Source organism: Varroa jacobsoni, unplaced genomic scaffold (genome assembly GCF_002532875.2).
Source record: "Varroa jacobsoni isolate VJ856 unplaced genomic scaffold, vjacob_1.0 scaffold_582, whole genome shotgun sequence".
NCBI classification, from domain to species: Eukaryota; Metazoa; Arthropoda; class Arachnida; order Mesostigmata; family Varroidae; genus Varroa; species Varroa jacobsoni.
This window is the reverse complement of record NW_019213484.1, coordinates 28,793-53,595: the sequence shown is the minus strand read 5'-3', so window position 1 is coordinate 53,595 and position 24,803 is coordinate 28,793. Positions and strand designations below refer to the sequence as shown.

General features: G+C 40.0%; 1 long non-coding RNA gene and 1 pseudogene across 1 annotated transcript; one reads left to right on the top strand and one right to left on the bottom strand.

Moving 5' to 3' along the window:
• Positions 1 to 3,082: 3,082 nt before the first annotated feature.
• Positions 3,083 to 14,462, bottom strand: LOC147753299 (uncharacterized). Its single transcript, XR_015311625.1, has 2 exons — positions 14,390 to 14,462; positions 3,083 to 3,448 (listed from the first exon to the last, which is right to left on the bottom strand). It is a non-coding gene; the product is annotated as an uncharacterized LOC147753299 (long non-coding RNA).
• Positions 14,463 to 16,379: 1,917 nt separating this feature from the next.
• LOC111261655 (adiponectin receptor protein 2 pseudogene) lies at positions 16,380 to 23,165 on the top strand (annotated as a pseudogene).
• The last annotated feature ends 1,638 nt before the right edge of the window (positions 23,166 to 24,803 follow it).

Sequence of the window (24,803 nt, the reverse complement as noted above, 5' to 3'; positions counted from 1 at the left end):
TAGCATGACACAAAATGCACAAAGCCGGCCTCCAACCTAGGCCACCTCACGTATCCCTAGGTTTAAATGCAAACATGTTACCCACTGCACCATTACGGACAGAGAGACAACGAGGCAATCAACAGGGACCATCAAATATACGAAATGACTTCGTTGGACACATTCTAGCGGTTTACAGCGTTGGCTAGGACAGGTAATGCACCAGTGATGAATTAGCTATAGACAGATGTGGTCACGAATAAAGAGGCACGTTATGCAGAGACGTTATAAAGAGGCAGAGAGGTTATGTTTGTATTTGGTGCATGCAGGAAATACTGGGGTACAGAAAGTAGTTCCGTGGTTTAAAATGTACTTTTTACATACTAAACATACTTGAATATGCGCCAGAATAATGTGTGGGCAAACCTTTTGACGTTTGTCGCTCCTGTTCAGCCACGAAAAAGCGATTCAAATGCTCCAAAAAAACACAGGCCAAGAAAAGGAGAAACATACCCGTACGGGACAAGCAGCCGACATTTCGTTACAATTATTTTCCGATAATCCAATATGTTTGCGTAATTAAAGATTATCCTTATCTATTTATATCTCAGACATTAGTAAAACTCTCTTTGTTTGTCCATATGTCCAAAACGATTTCTTAGAGTAGTTGAATCGGTACCATCCAGAACAGAGCTACGCATGAGATAGAATGGATCGGTTAAACGCTTTACGTCCGATAGAGCGTAACCTGCATTTGGACAAATTAGTCGGTTTTTTGCAATCAATGCCCTTTTTTGTGGTCTTTTCTGCAGTGTTCGTTTATACGTGTCGAATCCTTATATAGAGGTTTATGTGGAGCGAATCGTTCTTGGTAGCAATCGAAAGCTCCCGCCCAGTTGGAGAAAACACGATGTAGTTTCTCTCAGTTTTCAGGTTGAAAATGTTCCCCGACAATCAAAAACTTTTTTCCTTGATGCCGACCTTGACAGGCTAAGTACAAATTTAATGCACCTTCGTTTTGCTGAAATTGATATTTGGGCGTGAAAAAGGTTAAAAGCCAAATGTAGTAGCTTCTTCTGTTTGGTGACGCTGGAATAAACATTTTCTACATGGCAGTCGGTGTAGGAGAGCTATTTCTTGATGTCAATCGAAAGCTCTGGATAAGCCGAATCGAACTGCAAAACATAGTCATATACCTAGGTCGGAGTCTTCGGCTCAAAAACGTTGTTTCATATGTGAAAATTCAACATGATACTTATGTAAAGGGAGTTCTTCTCGATGTCAGTTAAGAAATCTTGATAAGCCCAATAAAGATGCAATAAATATATCAAAAATGCGAGAAAAAATCGCAAAAACCTTGTTGGCCGTGTTAGATCGTCCATGTAATAATCGGGAGAGAATGCGTTTCAAGCGGTCTATCCCTGGCAAATTCCTGATAAACGTTAATTGGAAAGTTCAAGTGGAAAATGTAAACTTAATTTCCATACAACTCCTCCTCGACTAATTTTTAGTGAAAATGCCAAAAAATCAGAATTTTTATTAATAAAAAGAAACCAAAAAGATGAGAAAGCCTTGAGATTTGGTGAAGTTTCAGAAGTACAGTCAATAATCCATCAGTTGGAATAATTATGGAATGTTTGTCATCGATTCATAAAGCAGAAAGGTAAAATGTTAATACCTAGGTAATTTTCTGAGAATCGATACGCTAAACAAAATGTATCAGTCGAAACCAATGTACCTCCATATCATATATATCTTCATTTAAAAAAATGCTTAACTACTCATTACAAAAAAAAAAAAAAAAAAAAATGGAAAGACATCAGTCATGTCCACGGCGGGCAACACAAAATTGGTTTCCGCCGCCTCGTTATCTGAACTAGAGCTGGGCATCGGATAGAGCCAATTGACTTTCTCTTAGAAGAAATTTATGTTTAATTCTATAGAACTTAATGTTAATTGGGTAGATGTTTTGTTTTTCGTGCTGCTTACCCTTTTTAGGTGTTTATTTTGCACTATTCTCCTATGAGAAAGCTGTAAGAGCTAATGTAGGTTGTGTCTTGAAGGGGCTTTGAAGAGAATTTTTTCCAGTGGCAAAATGGTAGCCAAATGTTTATGTGGAGGTCTATGCAGAGTTGTTCCTTGCGCCAATTGAAAGCTCTCGATGAGCTAAATCAAAATGCTACACATATCTTTATATCGAAACCTTACCTTTCAGGTTAAAAATGTCCCTCGAACAGCGAGAGCATAACGTGACGTTCTGTGGTCGTTCCTTGACGCTAATCGATAGATTCTGACGAGTTGAACAAAGAAGTATATGTCCCTATACATAAAATGGATATATGGCGGGAAATTCATTAAAGTCCTATTTAGAAGTTCGCTTCGCCCATGTGAGGGTGGGTTGAAGATGCGTTCCGATCTACATTTGTTATTTCTGTTAGACGTCAATTAGAACGTTGTGACAAAAATTTTTAATCAAAGATTTACTAAAATGTCAAAATACCTTTTCTTTGCGAAGTACTACTTCAATTCTTCACATCAATCAGTAGATAAACCGACTTTAATGATATCCCAAGACTAATTTTGATTAATTGTAATTTGTGTAATCGTTTGTTTTTTTCAGAATTTTGATCCTTAATCTTCGGTAAGGTCGCAGGAACAGAATTAATAGGCCAGCGGATTCTATCAACAGCGACGTCTATTAACAGCTCGCTTTTGCATTATCAGTATTTTTTCCATCGTAACCTTTATATATTGATATATTTTGCAAATTATCGTTTTATCGAAGATAAAAAAAACTCTTCTCAAAAATGCGATTAATTTAAGTTCTTAAGCTTGGAAACGGTTGCCTAACAAAGCTCCCGCCTAAATTTTGCAAAAAAAAATCCCGCTTAAAGTAGTAATCAAACAATCACCAAGATCGAAATGTATCAAAGGCTCATTCTCGAATTGGACTCCTCGATCGAAACGATCATTTTCAGATTTAGATCGTAGGTTTAGGGAGACAACACAACATATACATACAAAGCTCTATATACATAAGATATTGAGATGTTTCGAATTTCTTGCTTGGAATAGGGTTAACGTAAGTAAAAAATTTCAACCCTTGTATCATATGCCCCTAATTTTATTAATACTTCACCACGAACGCTATACTAGAGTTTTGTTATCCACTTGATTGCATAGGTCCATGAAGCATTTCAGACACATTAAGGGTCATGTGGAATGGAACAATCGTTCCTTTTCTTGCCTTTCCATTTCTTGCCAAGGATCAGCAGAGGTTTCGACGAATAATACGTTCTCGGATGAAGGGGAATCCTTCAGTCGGTCCGTGTCTTTAACGGATCCCTTCTGAATAAATCTAGAAGTCTGTTTCGCTGGGTGTTAAGTGCTTCTATATGATTCGCGAACAGTTTTTACAATTGGTTAACTCTCGGTTCCCGGCGCGTTTTTTGTGCGGCGTTCTTACAGACTGCAATAGATGCTTCTGTAGATTACCATATATGCACTTTTTTTCAATGTTCAATAATTATTATTACGAAAATGCTTTTTACTAATTACAGTTACTCCAGGAAATGCTGCAAAATTTACAGATACAAAGTCTTTAAGGTGTGTTGTGCTAATTTGATCGGGTAGGAAGATACATTCAGGAAATCACAATGGATACAATGTACATAAATACTGATTCAGAGCTGCTCTATACCACGAGTTCTAACTCGAAAAATTGATCAGTGAAAGGTGAGTAAGCAAAATAGACAAGGACGTATGATAGATAATTACGATAAGATCTATTCGCGACAAGTTATCTCAGGCTCTATGTCACACCGACGACCAGTTAATTCGTAAATCAAAGCATTCAATCTATTGGACGATTATAACCGGCAACGTCATATTATAACTTATCATATTAATTATTTGCACGCAACTCTAAAAATATTGGAATTTTTAACGCAACAGTGATTAGATTAATCATACGGTCGCCTTGTTCTGGCTAGCTACGCTAGGTTCTCTCCTCACAATCAAAAAAAAAATTGCAGAAGTTTTTTCGACGAATTGTTTTTGCCGCTTTTCCTTCGGTGCCTATTGCTGCCATTGTTATCATTATGGTTATCATCATCAAAACTTTAGCTATCATATATAACCTATGAGACGTATGAGGGAAAATGAACATTATCTCTAATCGGCTTAAAATAACGTACAGTTTAGTATTTGATAAGTATTAACGCGTCCGATTTACTCCCTTCGATAGCAGTAGAATTTCATCAGAAAAATAGCATCATAAATCATAGCTGATCCGCGTTTAACATTCAAATTACGAGAAAAACATCTGTCTTTGGATCGATACGTTCTGTCCATGTAAGCATATAGTGAAAATGTTTTATTTTTGGCATTCTAAATAATAACAATAATATTTTGTGTGTATTAGGGCTAGGATCTTTGGATTCTAATACCATCAACTTTACGCTGCCGATCAGTTTATTCGCATGATGATATCTACTAAAAACTCTCAAGCAATCACTTCCGTGTGAAAGAATCACTTCACTCGTAAAGCAGAAGCGCTCGGTAACAGCAACTTCTGATGTCAATTTACTGCTTTTAAGTGCAAAATACAGAGGTGAAGCTAATTAAAAGAGAAAACAATTGGAGCTTTTTAGGCAAGCTAATGTATATAATATCTAATGGAATTACGGGACCTTGTGAGTTATTTGATGAACGCCCGAATGAAAGAGGAGGCGTACGTTGGACGTTATTGAATAACTTATACTATAATGGCTCCGATAAAAAATAATGAAATCATAGACGTAATCGATATATAGTGTAGTGTAATACACTGGTAAAAACGAGATGTGATAATACGCTTTTGCGAAAGGTATTGTGAGCAGAAAAAAAACAATGGAAAAACTTTAAATTAAGCTATTCATTTTAAAGGATCGAATTTGTTTTGTCACGACTTTATTTGGGAAGCTACCAATAAACATTTATATAAAGTGTGAATAATTATGCGCATTTAGCAAGAATATATTGGAAGAGGAAATAAAGTCCTCCCATCGCTGTAAATAAAGCCATTATGAAAAATGGCTTCGGCCTTTATCTAACCAAGTCTAGCCTTTAGCTTTCATCTAACGGCTGATAAAAGAGAGATCTTTTTTTATGCCACTGTTAGGTAGGTAGGAACACTGTCCAGTTTAAATTTTCTCGTGCATCCTTGCATGTGATTCATTGCAATTTGGCAAAAACGATTCAGAGCTGGAACTATCACCATTAGAACAAATGGATCCTGCTTTGCCGAGCTCAGTGGGTGCGGGCCCGAGTCTGATCAACGCTCGTATACGCACGCACTTGTTCTGAACGAGAAAATTCTCCAGAGAAATGAAAGAAAACCAGTGAAATCAGTTATCAATATGACTCGCTACCAAAAAAAACGAACCGCCCCATTATCATGTGGTACCAGAAAAATTTTAACCATCTAATCCATGTCAGACGCCACATCTTTTTTGTAATCGATGCAATTGCACCATTAATGAACAAGCACAGAATATACGCATTAATAACACATTTCTATGTGCTTGTGGGTATGTTCCCAATGCAAATGCTTAGTCCAGTTGTAGGTCAGCCATCTTCAGAGCCGCGCTTACCTCCTGCGTAGGCTATAGACGCGCCAATCTCAGCGGGCCATACAATGATTGGAATCATTGCTTTTGCCAGAACAATATTTGAGTGTACTGCGCGAAAAAACGTGATACGCCCAACTATGTCATATTTAGGTTACGTATCACAAATGAAGTACATTGTAGCCTTGGGTACAATTGGGTCTGTTATGGCTCCAAAGCAACGTTTGTTACGAGCTGTGTCTATTGCTCTTGTTTATGTTATTGATTGTTGTCTAGGTAGCATTCGGCGGAAGCTACCCGTAGTCCTGCAGACCCTTGTCTGAGTCTATCGCTAAACAAAAACGCCGTTTACGTCCCGTGGACGTAGACCGGATTTTTCTCTTATCGTCATTATGAACTTGAAATATTTCCCTCTATTTAGTAATCGTAGTCGTCGTGCTCAACGTATATATGGTTACAGCTGATTTTTTAGAACTAGATCGTGACATGCTTGGTTATGCCACTTCTGCTGTTAAGAGCGTTGCGTTAATTCCATACCTTTATCATGTAAGTCGTACACGACCTTCTGCTTATGGAAGCCTGCGAAGTCCAATAGCGATCTGCTCAACGTAAATTGAGTTGATTATTAATGGCTTATATATTTTTACAAAATCAAAAGCGCGGCTATTGCAAACACTCAGCGACAGTCAACAATATGGCTCCTTACCGTTTCTACCAAAATCACTCAAATTGGAAGCGACGAAATGGTCGATTTGTCCCAATTCATTCAAAGGCTTGAGAGATACGAAATTTAAGCTATCGAAGATATGGAAAATTCACCGCCAGGTACTGGAGCTCGCATAAGACGCAATAATTGATGCCCGCTATAAAACTGGTCAATTTAGAATGACTCATATAAAAAAAAAACTATCGAAAATCTGCGCTTCTAGAATCATTTTAGGATTTATTTTTCAAATTTGGCGGTATACATTTTTTAGACATTGAGGTGCACTCTTAAACAACATTACAACTTCAACATAAGTTGGTTGTACACTTCAGTGGGCCAATGGGTACGTGGAACGGATCGATAATTTCTATGGCTTCAACTATTTCGATATTTTTCTGGTTCAAAGTTGCGTATAATAACATTGCTTCGACGTTTCCAGGAATACATCCTTGTGGTGAATAGCTGGGTATCCTTGTTAATTATAGTGACTGATGTAATACTTATCTATGTGAACTTATCCACAACAGAACCAACCTCAACCTCTCAATTGTAAGAATACATAATATAAGTATATGCTTGCACATCCATTGTAAAAGCAATAGGATGTACATGCAAAGGCGTTCCATTATTCTGGCTACTATGCTCGTCGCTCGGTTAACACATCTTGAATCAGTCAAGCTAAAATACTTCCTCATACAACAAACAACATGTCAATGGTTTAGTGCCTTTTTCATACTGATTTGAAGTGTCGATAGGGCCTTCCTGGCACACTAGTACACAAATGTACTAAACGCCGCTAGCCAATGTCTTTTCAGGCCATTCTTCTAGAATATTTCAATAGGAAGAGCCAAAATTGACTTGGAAATAAGCGTTGGATTATTAAAGGAAAAACGATTGAAAGACGAACATGACATGCAAACTGCAAGGCTTAAGGGCACATTTCGTACTCTATGTGCCTTCTCTTTTTACGCGTATGAATTTCAACTTTTTGTTTCCTGCAGTTTTTAGAAAACTGATCGCCATCTTTGTTAACTATTCTTTCGCTGTTTCCTTTAGTCTTCCATTTGTATCAGATGTTCGAGATCTAATATTAAAAGTTGTGACCGAAAATCTTGTTTGAGCGGGGTCAAAAAACCTCCTCGCGGGAGCTTGCGGCACATGAATACTGCAATGTCCGCCCGATATATAGTGGTTTGTCCACAAGCAATAATGGACTCATATAGTATCAATAGTCTAGCTTTTGTTATCGCTTTTTCTTCTGTAAGTTGTAGGTGCTCTAGTTCAGTTTGAAACGTAATGCTGGCTTGGGTCTTGTAGAAAGGCTACAGACTACGACACAAAGTAAAGCACCTGATTATGACTACTACGCAACAGACGCCCAGAGACGCAGATCGTACGTGTCTGCTGCACAAAACAAATGAGTAATTATACTATGATAATAAAAGAGCCTATGTAATCTATACTATGTAACAATCTAGTAAGGAAATATTCTGTATTTGGCTGGTTGTTGTCAATAAACCGAACCAGTCGTCTATGACAAGCAACTGGTTTGCTAGATGGATTCCCCTTGATTTGCCTTGAATTGCTTTTCCTTACAACTTGCCCTTGTTGAATATTTTGTATGACTAAACCATCCTGCAGATTGTAAATGTCTTCACTTCTTTACCGATGCTGTTCATACTATAGCGAGAATACGTCTATTAGAGCTCCTGTAGCGTCTATTTTCAGGGACTCGAAGTTCGTCATCTACCCCTTCTATACAACACAACGATCTTCTCTTGTAACAAGTTAAACATGGCGGCTTTGTGTGATATGTCGCTATTTGCTGCGAAATAATAATTTTAATGGTTAATGCAGGTATAAAAATCTTCCGGCTTACCCAAGGAAGTGATGCCTTGGTCGCCAGTGAATTTGGCTTTCAGTAAACGTTAACCGGTTTTCGTTCCGCATTCAATCTGTTATAGCATAGGGCGGGGTTATATAGACAGCCATTTAAAAAGAATGACTTTTCGGATATACACATGGCCGCGCGCGATATTCTTTCCGATTGGCATAACTAATATAGCTGCTGAAGCTTGCTGTATCGCCAATCTGTCGGAGCCGAAGTAGTAGTCTTCGCCTTCAAACAAGAGTCAATGGGAGTAGTATGGAATATTAAATGGTATATATAATATTAAATGGCGATTTTAGGGAAATTGAAGGTATATCATTTTTGCCTGCATTATTTGTGCACGCTAAACTTTGCCGTCACGACAAAATCTGCGCTTTCAACTGCCGGACATCAACAACACAAACAACAATCGAGAGACGAAACACCAGTACAGCCCATAGTATATTTTTTTTTTTTGTATCTATAATTTCAATATAACCCTCAGAGTCCCTCAGAGTCTTATACGAATTTGTTTTCCTTCAAATTTTCAATTGTGCGCTGTCATAGTCGCCACTTATGTCTGGTCTACGCCTACAGAAAAATGTATATATTGAGCCATCAAACGGAACTATCCTGTTATAGTCTCAAGGCCCTTCAAGCTCGGCTCTTACCGCAATGAAGTTCGACACCTAAACTTGACAGCTTTGAATGCAAATAAAAGCAAACACAGTTGACCTTCATCGCACATACAAGAAAGCCTCAAGCTGTTCGCGGTACTTTGGTATTTAACGAATGTCATGATACTGCTATTAGGCGTATGGCTACATGATCCGAAACGTAAACACGAGTATCAATATAAGTGAACATTTGACATTCTCTCAGTTTTGCGAATTATGTGGGAAGACTCGTTTGGGAAAACTACACGAACGATGCTGAGAATTTTTGATTGACATCTCCCCTATTGCCATGCCTAATAAATGAACTTATCGCGGGAAAATTGTTCCCTCTTAGTCACCGATACGTCGTGCAGTTAGCTCTGCTGTGCAAGAAGACCGCTAATAGAACGGAATCACATAACGAAGCTCCAAGAAATATCTAGAAATTAGTATTGGTATATTCTATCATTAACTACATTATTATCGCTATTACGGTTTTCGGCGTACTGCTCACTCAGCAGTATTGTTGTTTCGTTCTTGCGCCGTAATTACAATGCAGGTTGTCAGAAAGGCTGTTGATCATGGCTTAGAGGTTATTAAAAAAAAAGCCTTTCCCAGGTTCACGTAATACAGTCATTACCCGCAACATTTTGCGATTCTTGTATTGAAAGCAAAAATAAATATTTAAGCCGCTTATAACCATTTCGAACTTACGAAAGCTATGACCTACTTCGGCCATCGGGTCAGACCTTATGACCTGGCGCGATAGTATCCACGATGGTTAAGCCGCCATCAGTCATCTTGGAGATCTATAGGTTCCAATATAATTCCTTAGAAATCTGCCTTTTTGGACACGTGTCCAAAACATCGTTCATATAAACTATAGCGACTTAGGTCAATCAGGCGTTGTGCAGCGTAATTAAAAATGTCTCCCCAGTCGACCCTCGATAAGGAGCGCCTCATAGTTTCTGGCTTTGGAGGCTTTCAGGTCACTGCTACAAGAGTTTCAGCGTTGTAGCCACGCATCCTCCATATCTATCTCTCCGGCTTGGTATAAATAGCATATCTAATCTTCTAGGAGACACGCATGCCTTCCTTGGTAGGTTTCTATCGACATGATGCCTCGAGTCGTAAGCTTCTTTTCCGGCGCACAAGTTCATGCCCTTTCCCGTAAGCTCTAGGTTATTGTCTGGCCTTTGCGTTTTTCCTTCCCTTGCTTTGAGAGGCTAGCCTATCAATACGAGGTCCACGCTATTGAGCCTTCTTCTTTTGTGCGAAAATATTTATAAAAAAATATTTGACGCCTACGCTCAGGTTTGCGACGGCTAATGTGCACATGTGGTCTCTCGGATCATATCCGAACCCATTAAATGCTCGGAACTGGTTGTGCACAAGTATTCCTCATATCAATCACGCCTCTATAGCTACATGAGATTGTTTTACCTAATGTTTAATTAAGCGATTCGGGACCATCCACTTCGCTTTCAAGCTCAATGCTTTCAATATAATAGGCTACATACCAAAGGTAATATTGTAGATATTGCTGACTAGTTACCTCGAACCACGAAAGATTCGACCTATGCCGCAATATATAAACCTGTGAGGCTACTGGAAGATAGGTATTTATTTAGATATTGTGCGGATATTAGCCCATCTAAGCTAATATGACAAATCTACAAGTGGACAAAAAAAATGGCCTACAATATCAATAACAATCTGATACTTTCGCTATTAATATAATGCTACATGGGTTCGTTCATAGCTAGATATGCATGTGTTCCGCTTATTCAATGCCTCGACTATCGACTGTCGATTATTGAAAAAAAAAAAAAAAAAAAAAAAAAAAATGATAGTAACTTCCCTCAATCACCGTAATGAACCAATGATGAAATACGCTACTGGCATGTTTATTCTTTAAACTTAACTGCTTTACTTATTTATCTTGATATGTTTGAAACAACGCATCAGTTCAGTAGTCCAGGCGAACAAGAAGCGTTCTCTTTTGTTTTTTCTTTTTTAACCGTTAGCGGCACTGTACCTCGTGCAGACTTCACACTACCTTTGTTTTCTTGAGGAAAAGAGTTTAGATAATCGATATTAATTACGCAATTGTTGGCTTATGTTACTAGACTTCTACTATGAGCAAACAGACTGAACCTCTACTAGAACATGGTGGTCAATATATTCCGTTTATTTAATTACGAAATAACACACAAATTAGTTTATATCTAGCCTCTAGCCGAAGTAATACAGAAATCTTTGAAGTATTTGAGATTCATTAAAGCCACGGAAATGTATACATTTTATAGTAAATAGAGTCCCTTTCGTATTGAATGTGGTCAACCGTTTAGAGCAATACTGCATGATTGTAGTAGTGCTTGTGGTACTAACTATGGTAATTAACATATATTTCTCAAGATTCGTAGACTGATCTGTCAGTGCTGAACCATGACAAGGACTTCTCCTTCTGAAGCAATATCTGTTTCAAGTTCATCCTTATCACCACCAGTTAGAACGTTCCCGGGTGCCTCTTTTCGGAAAATGCTTGTACAGAATATCTACAGCAATCGCCCTTTTAGATTCTGTCAAGTTCGGTCTTACAAACGGAATTACCGAATATAACCTAGGTGTGCCTGTTGAAATCAACACTCACATATTTTTTTTTTATCAAGAGTGTATATAATAGTTTTGTGCCTGATCTCAAAGCCATTCACCATTATTTTGTTCAGATTAGAAATTATTAAATGCGACTACGAATATTCAATTCAAACTCATATTTGCCGTCATCTCATATAAAACGAAGTTAAGGTTATTGTTATATTTTAACTTTAACATAGTTTAACTTTTTTCGTACGTTAAGTAGTTTTCTTCACCAGCAACGCGGATTAGCTGTTCATTATTATCTATTGGTTTCTAGTCAATAGAGTAGAAATAATCTAAGCTAAATTGAAATACTGTCTGTGCGCCCCGTAGTATCTATAGGCCACGGACAATGAGCCTTTGCATAGTTCTTACTCGTAAAAATACGTCAAAATCAGAACATTATATGTTTTCGACAATTTAATGTTGTCTATAGTAACGATTGAATGTTTCTCTATATTAGATGACTGTTTAGATTTGAATGTTTAAATAGTTTTTCTCGTGAACGAATCATCATAGGGGGTCAACAGAAATAAGGGACAACCTGTATATAAAGTGGTACTTTGGCAGCTGGCAATATAACTCATAAAGATAAATTTTGTTTTCATCATTATTATTTGTTTTTATTATTATTATATTTATCATCAAGGGGATATCTCGAGAGTATTTGGCGTCTTCTTTAGCTAAAGTGATTATCTGTATAAGCAAATTTTTTTTATTTCTGTTCGGTGATTCTTTTTTGTGACGATCATTGTCAAGGTCACCGCATCCCCATAACACATCTTGCTCTTTAACAGAGCCGGCTTCGAGGTAAACGTCTTTCTAGCTGCCTCAGCCCCCTATTGACGTGTGTATATATATGCGCGTCCGCATTTCTGCTATCGTTGCTTTAATAGGCTCTTTGCACAATCAACTATGACAGCATCTTTCAGAGAACTCTGAAATCCTTGCCTTTGCTATTACGCGCGTTATTTCTTTTTCTTCGCTTCAGGCAGTGTAGGCGAAAATCTCAACGAAGCACGGTTCAAATTTTGGCGCCGTATAAAATAGTAATCTAAATCACGAGCACTGGCCATAAGTGGCTAGAGGAGACTCAGAAGCAAAAGTGAAAAGCAGTTGGGGGTAAATACGTCATCAAGGCTACAGTGAGGAGAGTTGGAGCTTTGCGTGCGAGAACAGGACGGAGACGACCCCGCTTTGCCCCACGTACTGGTCGTTCAGTGTTTAATGATGTTTGTTGGAAAAGTAGCGGTGGGCGATGCTCGAATAGGAATAGAGCGTGACGAGCCTCGTCCCCACCATATTGTCGACGTAGCAAACGTAGACATTAAACGCACATAACGAAGAACATATGATTCTTTATAAGGTCTATGCAGGAACTTTTAAAAATAATACCGCTAACAAGAGATTAACTTCCAGTATCTGAGGAGTAAAATACTGCACGCGTTTAAGATAAGACATAAGATCTACTTTTAAATTATTAAATTTGCTCAAGAACAACACAAGCCTAAATTTAATTATCTAGGTAGTCAAACAGGGCATGTCTAGCCTTGTCCGACCTTTTCATATCTATGGATTCATGAAAAGTCAATAGGTGTATATCAAGTTAAGCTGTTATTTTTGTTTATCGTTCGTTTACTATCATCAGAAAAGCTCGTTTGATCTCGGTCAGCAATGAAATTAGTTCTCTAGGTTAAATTGGCAAATGTTTCCTGTTCCCGTGGAGTCGTAATCGGTAATGGTAAATTCAACGAACTTACTGGATAGATATAAATAAAAGTAGATACTCATTGTATGATACTCAGCGTTGCTACTTGTTTTTTCGTCTCCTATAATCACCCACTGAACTTGCTGGTTATTTTAAGATGTAATTTTTGAAAAATTGAAAAAATAGTTGATTCAAAGGGACCGGAACGGGCGTGGATAGCGTCATAAGAGTAGAAGTTAAAAAAACTGTTTTCGAATCATCTACGAGACACGGGACATGTACTTGCTCTTCTATAATAATGTAATGACAGTCGTATTTTGCTATTTTATGGAGTCGAAACGAAGGGGTTCACTTAACAGCGTCTCGTGTTGCAACGTCCAAGCAGGCTACCGGACTTTCAAACAACGGACTTCACATTGAAGCTCATGACCGTTCAATAACGGGGCCCATAGCAACGAATATGTGCGCCACAGAGGTAGGCATGCGAATAATATAAAAACAGAATTTGACAACGGACCACGATGAGTACTGGAAACTGCACGTTTTAGAGCTGTATCTTGATATATATATATATATCAGTTCTGGTTTAGGGACAATTCGCTTGTAGTTAAGGGTATGACGACACGTCGCTCTGGCAGTTCTATAGTGCGAAAAACTTATCTCTTTCATAGCCGTCCTTCGTTAAAAGGGATGTAGCAGCTTTTGTGGAGCAAACTTGTTGGAAGTCGCCGAAGCTCGCTGATTCAGAATATAGATAAATAGCTTGTGTGCGTTTTTATAAGGTAAGTATGACTCTGAGCTCTTTTTGCCGACACACAGGTTGCACAAAATACGCGCGTCAGCAGAGTAGAATCAGCGATAATCATTGATATTAAGAATATAGGCATATTTATCTGTGAGTACCCAATCCTGATTACATTAAGAATTCCATAGAAAAGGTGATTTGTCTACTAGACCAGTAGACGCTATTAGCTTTTTTGATCGGAAAGAAAAGGTACAACGGCAAATAGTTCCGTGGGAGCTTTAGCGGAGAATGTATATTGCTTTTACTTTCTAGTACTCAAAATAGGAAAACAATAAATTTGTTGAAAAACCCAGCTTAAACTAATTATAAAATACCAATGTCGAGTTCATTTAAAAAAGAAAAGAGATATGATGAGGAAATAACACATTCTTGGTAGGTATAGTATCTCTGTATAGTATATGATTGATGTAGAATACCTGCCACATTGGTTATACATTGCATTTAGTTGTAGCAGACGCCTACGTTGTGGAAGAGACTCGCCCCCGATCGATGCGCGCGAATGCTGCACTCTCGGACATGCGCGTGGTATCTCTCAGTGGGATCTTGGGGGAGACGTGGGGAACGAGCGAGGGACGATTGTCGCTGCTGTTGCTGTATTTGCCGCACGAAGGAGCACAGCCAGAGAGCCCATAGGGTAGTAAACCAGGTCCAGGGAACGAACAAGCAGTAGCCACTGACCAGACAGGACGAAAGGCAGATGTATTGAAACCGTTCAGTGTTACGACACCAGATTCGAAGTTACCGATTCCTTTGGAACATAGTTAGCATACACAAAGCGATACATGAAAGGGATCTTATTTGCGGAAGCACCGGTGCCCAGGCCATTGGCATGTGGCCTTGGCTGTCACGGAATAAATAAATAAAGTACGGAATAGACGGAGCCACAGATGAAATCTTTGAACCCGTGTATATCTGTGAATCTAGTATAAACTCCACGAACAAAGTAAACCTGTGCGTGCGGTGCTGGAATGAAGACCAACACTTCGTCTAGGATTGTTTAGCCAAATTAGAAATGGCGCTGCTATCTCTCGTAGAGAGAGCGTAAGTCTGACATCAATAAATTATTTGTTAGTGTTTGTCTTCCAAGTGACGTGCCATAATATCGACTTAATATTAATATATAAACTTGATGTGTCATGGTAACTTTATTTTTCCTCCCTTGTTTAAACAGAACCTGAGTCCCGCCATTAGATTGTTTGATCTATTTACCTTCACAGCAAGAATCGTACTATCACGGTATTTTCCTTATCAACGTCGCAGCCCGCTTTAGATGTCACTTTCTGCGTTGCGTTGCGAGTGCCGTTAAGCTTGCTATACCGCTATTGCTACCGCGACAACTGTGCAACAGAAGTATCAGGGCCAGCAGGGCGTCAAACATTCAGACGTTTAATGACTAACGCGTCCGTTACGTCATAGTGGACCCCCGTTTAATGTTTCACTATCCTCCCCTTCCCCTCCCCCGACCCATTTTTCATCTTGAGCGAGGACCACAACCATAACCATCATCATTATCGCCACCATCACCATAATCGCCAGCATCAGCACCATCAACAAATAGGCAAGTGAACAGACAGACGCGGGCAAAAGCGGTCGCTTATTTGCGTCGGCAGCAGCGTTAGCGGCGGTTGTTTTCCATGCGTCGCAGCACGACGTTCCCGCCCGCTGGATATTCAATGCTTTCATGGTGGCTGGCTAGCCCCAAGAGAAGCGAGCACCATCATGGCCATCCACCCTTGCCCCCAGAAGCTGTGCTAATGCTAACGGCAGGATCCGTTCACCGTTAGCTACTGCAACTGCCGCAAGAGCTAACGGCGTGCAATAACAGCTCGTGTCGTGAGCAGTTATTAAAGTGGTCCACGACAACTGATAGATTCTACCCTTTCTTTCTGTCGTTTTCAAATTGAGCTGACTGCCTCTTCTGTATGGTCTAGTGTGACGGCACCGAGCAACGGTTTGGTGACGTCTAACGTGACGGCTAAGTTGATGAAGGTGAATGTCCTAACGGAGAGGACAGAAACACGGTCAGCTGGCTGCTGACAGGCGACGCTGTCTCGTACGGTGTGGGTGTGTGTGTGCGTGTGCGTGTGTACTCAGTTGGAGGTATTAGGGGCAACTTCCAGTGCTGATGGAGGTGATTCCGGCGATTATCTAGAGGATCCTATACTCGCACACATTAATTGTGGTATCATTGCTATAGTTTCTGTTGACTCTGCTTCTGTGGTATCTTCGGTACTCTCTGGGTGTTTTGAGTTGCTTCGCTGCATGGTCGTTTACCTTGACTTGATACGACGATATAGGTGTACGGCTATACGAGTCACTATAGTTAAGAAGTGAATTGTGCTACGTTATTATATATTACTGCAAAGACGAAGACGCCGTCGACACGAGTTAGCCACGACTATACGAGGATATAGGTGCAATGGCGAGACTATCATGTACCAACTGGATTTTGGATTCAAAGCTGTCCGCAGGGAACGGCTGCAGCGGTCCGCTGGTTCCGGACCTACTGAAGAACGCAATCGACGACGGATTAGCCGTTCGCTGCAGACAAAAGCTGGCCACAGAGTTGCAGCTGCAGGACGACAGCAAGTTCCTTGAGATAAAGGCCGGTGGAATCGATTCGTATGATGATCCCAAAGAGTCTAAAGAGAACGTTGAGGAGGGTACAGAAGTATGTTACGTTGATAGCCAAGGCAGATGGAGTGTATGTCACTTTTCGATGCTGCCCAAATGGCTTCAAGATAACGACTTCCTGCTCAACGGACACCGACCACCCCTGAGGTCATTCAAGGCCTGTCTGGCGTCCATGTTTCGCGTGCATACGGAGACCGGAAACATCTGGTCACATCTGATCGGCGCGTTCATGTTTGCCTGTACGGGCTTTGGCTTCCTTAGTGCCCATCCAATGGCGTTTAACGAGCAACTCGCGTTCGCGGTGTTCTTCACGTGTGTATTCATCTGTTTCTTCACATCGACCCTATACCATACAATGCATTGTCACTCGATGAACGTGAGTCGGGTTTTCAGCCGATTGGACTACTGTGGGATTATTAGCATCGTGGCTGGTTGCTTCACTCCGTGGATCCACTTTCTATTTTGGTGCTCCCCAAGGATCAAGATATTTTACATGGTGCTCGCCTATACACTATGCACGCTCACCGTCAACCTGACAATGTGGGAGAAGTTTGGACGGTCACATTATCGATTATTACGGGCCGCCGTCTTCACTGGGCTGGGGGTGAGTTGCTCGATACTCCCGGGCATTCACTTCGTGCTTGTGCACGGTCTGCGGACAGCTTTTGTCGACCTTGCGTTTGGTTGGCTGTTTGTGATGTCGGCTGTTGCAATGCTTGGTGTGGCACTCTACGCTCTTCGAATCCCTGAACGCTTCGTGCCTGGCAAGTTCGACATCATGTGCCACTCGCATCAGTTCTTCCATATCGCTGTCATTGTGGGCGCTTACGTGCACTTGCATTGCCTATGCCAAATGGCGCGCTTTCGGCACGGAATAGGCGCCATATGTCCGGCTGACCTCGACGAAATGAAGGTGTTCTAGAAACGGGGCAGTAGTTGAATCCTTACGACGTCCCTTCGATGATTCAGCTTGTTCAAGCTCTATAGAAACAAGCTTTCCACCCAGCTAGCTTACTTCTTCTGGCCTCGTTCGCGACAACATTTCTAAGCTATCGAACTTCAAAAACGTTGCCGCACATGGTGGCCCGCTCCATACTAGAGAGGGCCAAACCGAAGCAAACAGATGTTGGATTACATGTAAACACAGTTCAACACCGATAGTTACAGAAACTCGAATCAACAATGATATGCAAGAATAGATCAGCGGCAAAGATCAAGCCCTAAGTAGCCTTGGGATTTAAAGGACATCGCACTTAGACCTACAAAATTAACCGCCCGCAGCATAGTACGGACCGACAAGCTCAAGCAAGCCGATAGATAAAAGCCGAAAGCATGCCTAATACATGACAACATAATATATCCGATTCGGACCACCTTCTATAACGTTACAAACGATAATCAGCTTCCACTGATTAGCGTGATGAAGGCACGTGACAGCAAGTGTGGTATAGCAATAATAGCGATCTTGGTCATTGGTTATCTTATTGATCAACTGGCCTTTCCTCTAAAACATTAGATAAGTTGCACGCCAAACAACTGCAGTATCAAATTGGCCTTGGCGAAACTTTTCAAAGATCATCTCGAGCGAGATGGTTAAGGTGTGTCCAGCTTTCGAGATGGCCAACACAGGACAAATAATTAGTATAATACTAATGATAGTTATAAATGAATTATAGTGATGATCTTTAAGAGTAATCCATTCATATCTGTACATAATCATATCTATAGTAAAAAAGCTGACAGTGAAAAGGTGACATACGCAAACTATTGTTTTCTAGCCAGCAATACGCACCAATTCCTATTGGAAGGCTTTTTAACAAAAGAAAGCGACAAACGTTAATTTCTGACATCACCATACGCTACGGCAAAGAGCACTAGCTATCACGACATTCTAGCTAGAATATATGTAAAAGGGATTTCATCAAATCGGTCATCAAAGTAGATGCTGAACGCAGGTAATTTCTGTGTTTGTCTTTCGACGCTTACAAGAAGTGAAACCAGATATGAGCTGAAGATAATCCATATAGCAAGTACGATACTGTGGTCAGCTAGCGGCCACATGAGCTATTGTTTGGTTGACTTGTACAAATCTGGCTTATACAACTTACTGCTTCGATTTTTCCTGAAGCGCCACGCTAATTTTTTTAGTTCAAGGATGAACGGGAGAGCGCACTGCTTTTTTATGGATTCAGCTGGTTAGGAAAGACACAAATCTCCTTGTACAAACTAGTTATCGCGACCCGGCAGAACGAACCAGCGACTGCAACACAACTACACATCTACATACAATATTAATCGATAGCACCAACAGTTATTAACGATAGTGAGCGCAAAAGACTTCATTCGGTGACTAGGAATTATTGCAAATCGTACTAAACAGTCCCTATTGTTTTGCACTCGTATAAAACTTATTCGTTTGTGTTTTTCGAAACGGTGCAAGGTTCTGTTCTAGCACATAGAAAAGAAAGAAGGTACGACTACCTCTGACCGCCATCTTCCACTAGCCAAAATATAATAACGATCTAATTTTATAATCTTGATAAAGACGCTCCTGATCTGAATGTGTTCACGTGTCTGGCCCACCTAACCTAAGCTCCGTCTCTAAAAATTCACCACGCTACTCCACCGAGTAGCGACAGAGTGAATATAAATATATATATATAAGGAGGGAGATGATGCCGGTAGACTAACTTCGTAGCTGGATACTAGCAAACGATATTGTTGCCGCTTTGACAACTATCACCAATGTACAGCGGTTAAACTACTGGTAACAATTTACTCATTGTGCTGAAAATAACTTTACTACTCGTGTAACAATATTATCGATTATAGAAAACGCCAAACAATCGAACAATAATATTGCCAGTGACTTCGATGGCCATGACGATTTGCGCATGACCATGATGATGTATACTGTGTACTACATGAAGTGACATTGAAGTGAGAGAGGGCGATTAGAGCTAAGGTCGTATCATATTATTATCATTATATGGTAGTGATGGCAATTATTACTATTGTTTCATCGTTGTTATTACCGCTAATGAGCACTCTTGTGATCTCCTGTGGCCAGAGACTTGTGGACGAGTGGGCAAACGTTGACAAACGCGAAACAACTACATCTTTCTGCATTTGTAAGGTGTGCCGTATAGTTGTTAAAGTGGCAAGCTTGTTTTCAGCCGCCAACTTTCGATATGTCTGCGTCTCTCAATGAACCACGTATGTGTCGACGGGGTAGTTGGCCGCAGATGCAAACTACCCTTTCATCAACGTTTTTACCCCCCCCCCCCGCCCACCCCTGGAACAAAATGACTAAACATCATCAATATCTTGTTCAACTTTGTCAAGGCAGTAGCGGACATTGACCATGTATTCTTGCCTTCTCACTTCGTCGCTGCTGCACCAAATTATAATAAAGTATTAGTTTTGTTAATTCCTTGTGATGGTAATGGTAAAACAATCCCGATGGACGAGGGACACCTTCAGCCAGTCAGGCTGACGACCTTTTCATCCGAGTATCGTGTCGCAAAGCCACGTTTCAGACGGTTTAATCACACTGGTTCCCATATAACGTAAAAATATAGAAATGCTAGCTGATCAGACGGTTACTCCATTAGACATACGTGATCGAACATGGCGCAGTGTACGTCGACTGGAAATCAACTCTTATCAAAACCATTCCAACACAACGATCACGAGCTCTGTCTGGATCATATAATTATAATACTAATAGAATAAAACAAGCAGGCCAATTTGGAGTTAGTAAACTGAAAGACGAAGGCCAGAACGTAACTTAAGAAAAGGCTTAGCGAAGAGGGAGGAGGTATCGAATTCTTTGCAACTTTCGGCAACAAAATGTAATAGATGAATGGCGATAAACTGGAACACGTATCTATTATATACGTATATAGTTTATATCATTACGTGAAAATGCTACCACGCGTGGTAAGCGGTTATAGCATCATATGTTATAATCCGCATTGCCAGTCAGTTTACACAGGCTGGTGTTTCAAGGGAACAGATCTAATCTGACCTCTATTTCTGCTGCTAATCCATGTCTTATTCTGACTCTTTTTTTTTTGGTTAAACGGGATCTTGTGCGCGAACTCTTTAACAGAATTGGCAACGCTTAACAATAGCCGTTCTAGATAAATATCGTGCGTAGTTGCTGTAAGGTTCTTGCCCTTTTCGCGTATGCTAAACGTCGTCCGAAGACGTTTACTAGATAATAGAGTGGTGCTAAAGCCCTGCGTATCTCCATTCTTATTCAATATTCGCTAATTCTCTTCACTATAAGTATACATGCTTGCAATAATTAGCACAGGTAAGTCCGATCTTTCTCGACATGCTATTCTCTATCGTAGCCTCAAAGTAAAGCTGACGTTAGGTGGAGTTTCCGGATCTATACTGACAGGGAGATTCGACTCTGTCCGTGACTGAGAAGGAGACTTGAGGTTCAGATAAATCAATGAGAGAACACAAAATAGAATTAATAAAAGAATTATATCGCCAACGGACAAGGCCACCTTCCTTCGCTTGTCTTTCCCATAGAGTATCTTTGAAATTCATGCGACTCCGAGGGTGCGCTCTTCTCTGATTCCGAAAAAGCTACGCGGCGCGCATTGAAAGTGATACGGCGCCTGTAAAAAGTGAGCTATCTAGACTGACGAAAAAAAAGCTTCTAGGGTATAGAGAAGATCATCATGCACTTTGAAAGGTGCAGTATATGCAACTCAGATTGAAGCTGGTGGAGAAAAGTTCGTAGTAGATTTTTCTGTTTCTTCCTTGAAAAGTGTGTGAATAAAAGAAAGAACTTATTAGATCTACTAGCGAAGCACACGGGTGGGAACCTTTGGTGGCACTTGCAATTTAGCCGACCAATAAATGATATGAAAAAGAAAAGCAAATATAGAAAGAAAACCATAAAAGCCTAGAAGTAGGAAACGAATAGCAAACAAGATAGTTATTGTATATGACGATCCATTTGGAGGAGCAGTACAGGGGCAGAAATCTTGACTTTGTCTAAACCTAGTCTTGTGAATCAATCGTGAAATTATGAAATTTTGCTAGACAAATTATATCGTACACTATTGATCCGGCTACCTTTATTGAAAGCCTTTTTTTAGCTCTGATGATGACCATCTTGTTTGTGTGACTGTCGTGCGAATATATCGTATCTTATTTAATCGACAGGTATATTTACTCTAGCTTTGAGTAAACGTACGATTCAGAGCTGACGCCAAAGCAACTACGAGAGCGCCAACAATTCATATAAAACAATGATGATGCCGACGATACTGACATGCAGGGTCTTGGGGCAATGGAACACCCTGATGCAAATGGTCCGATTTCATATGGGCGTACATCATGTATAGGTACTTAGTTGCTTAAGCCATTTCGATCACTACTACCTACCACAACGACGCCTGATGGTAGAACGAGACATAATCCGAAATCAAAAAAACTAGCATTGATCGACGACGATAACACCTCTAACCGAAACTCACGTCATCAGGAACGTAGTACCTAACGCAGACTTGATCGGGTTTTCATCTAGTCTAAATTATCCATATCCATATAATATTAACTGTTAACAACAAACAAACAAACAAATAGTAAGTAAATTGATCAATCATCCATCAAAAGTGAATGAATAAGATGCGGATTTCTACAAACGGTTGTGAAGACATATAACACATTATATTACTAGAAGAGACGCCGTCTGATGACAATAGCAGATATAAGACGTCAAATGTAAAGGCACTAGGATAAATATGCCCTAGAACGTGATCGAGGATAGAAAAATGAGATAAAAACAAGTTATCGTGTGAATTCGACGAATACGAAATTCGGATTAGGTTAAAATGTCTGCTGCATTACTGTGTACTTTACGATGCTGTATTGGCGAAGATGATGAGAGTGGTGTAATCAACAGTATCAAAACAGAAAAACCGTAGACGGTATGGTGATTACGACATACACAGGCATATAAGGAAAAAATAGAATTGGTCTAGATACCCTATAAGCATACGATCGAAGCGCCACGATGATGTGGTGTGGCGTGGTGCTGCGGTTCGCTTCGAGCAGACAGCATCTTACCAGCTTGTTGATCAGTTTGTCCCCAGCGTTGTGGGATCGACTTTGGTGTGATGTACATACAGCGATGCATAGGTCAGCCATGCAAAATGGCTCATTATTATTAGGATGCAGCTGGAGGGGCGAGGGCACAAAAAGGCTTCCTTTACTTCGAAAATTTATAGGAGGCGCGTGGCGAAGGTAACGTTGAAGTTCAAACTCATGAGATGAAATTCACGACAAGACAAAGGCCTTCGATACTGATGCTGGCGCAATGATGGCTTCTCCTGAAGAGTTCACGGGGGTGTTACAGAACATGTATCTGCCACGCGATAAAAAACATATTGAATCGAAGTTGGTGTGTGAGATATGTGTGATAAGGTCAATCGATGGAGTATGCTAATCGATAAAGTATGAGGGAATTATTTTTTCGATAATATTAATAATACTAATAATAATAAAAAAAATCACTTATTCAAATGATAATTTTGAAAGACTTTTCAATTTATATAGGTATTAATTTGTAATCAATGGCTACTTAATCATGTAATTAGAATTAGATGCTATTGCAGTACTACTGGTATATGAACGTTTGTGTAATTAGTTCGCGCACCTTTGAAGATTCATGTGTAGATAACGTAGAGTGTAAAACATAATTGAAAAAAAGCAAATTTTCCGTGAATAGAGCTAGCTTGAAAATGCAATTGAACTGGGAACAAGGATTTCGAGGGCGCAGGTGATCATTCAATCGATTTGAATGCCGGTGGCCAAACTAGGACCGAAATGTCAAATATCTTGGGGAAGGTGAACACTGCCGATAGAAATTTTATCATAATTTCTTATATTCTAAAGCTTCTCATCATGATTCTAATATTATAAAAGCATACAAGGACCAAAACTAGTCCGTTCTATACTCGAGCAAAACAATGTTCATCGTTCACAATACAACAGGCAAAATCACAGAAGTGTTTACAACGAATAATCCATCACTCATATATCCCATTCAGGTCCGACGAACGCCGTAAAGAACAAGATAAGGTAAAATTAGACAGTCTTTACAGAAACGTGCAAGGAACAATTGTTTCTTTTTAGGTGTTACAAAAAAACGTTTATGTTTATTGAAATTCACGCTTTCGAAAGAAGCATTTATGCTATTACACATATATTATTTCGAGTAGACAGTTGATGGTAATCTATATAATCTATCAAGTACTATTGTGACTGATTTCTTTCACAGTTTTTATTGTTGAATTTGAGACAGACTAGTTTCACACATACGTACGAAGGGTTAAATCTCAGGCACTTCTTTCAACTGTATATGCCCATATGCATTTCACATTGTCACCAGCAGTGGGAAAGAAGCCACTATTGTTAACCTATCTTTACCTTTAGGTTCTTAGACACGGTGCATGCGATGGTTTTGTGGTTTGTAACGCATTTCGTAAAATCTGTAAAAGGCTGGGCTGGCGTTAAGCAACGAGTCAAAATTCAAAAGACCTGCCTTAGGTGCCCCTGGTTTATCGGAATATCAAATCAATCTTTTGTAAGTGTAGTTAATTGAGAAGCAAACCCAGATAACAATTAAATATTTATAAAATATCTATTCTCTCAGCTGAGTCCTTGTGGGTGTTTGTCGCCTACTCACGGTGTTTTTCACAGTCACTTACGATTACTCGTAGACAGGCCCATTTTACTGATCGCGACAGAGGCAGAGTTGGAAGTCTGACAAGGTACGAAAGAACATTAAAATTAGATTTATTCAACCAGGCTGTACTATGTTTGTAGTGTAGCGCATTAGTTGCAAACGAAGTTACCTTCTTTCGCTGTTGCTCTGAGCAATAAACACGGAGGCTAGCATCAGCCATCACCTGCTTTTTTGTGTACACGAACACTGAGATCTGTTAGAGAGAACTGGTCTGTGTGCTTTTTATCTGCGGTAGACGTCGAACGACGTACCTTCGCAAGCAAGAAACAACGTCCAGGTGCATAAGGCGCCGAGCGTAGTTGCACTGGCAGGACGTACCTAGTAGGATCGATAGAATGGCATGCTTTCCACGTAAACCGATTAAGCTTTTAAGTCTCACCTCTGGTCATATACAGCGAAGTTGATGAACTGCTGGGCAG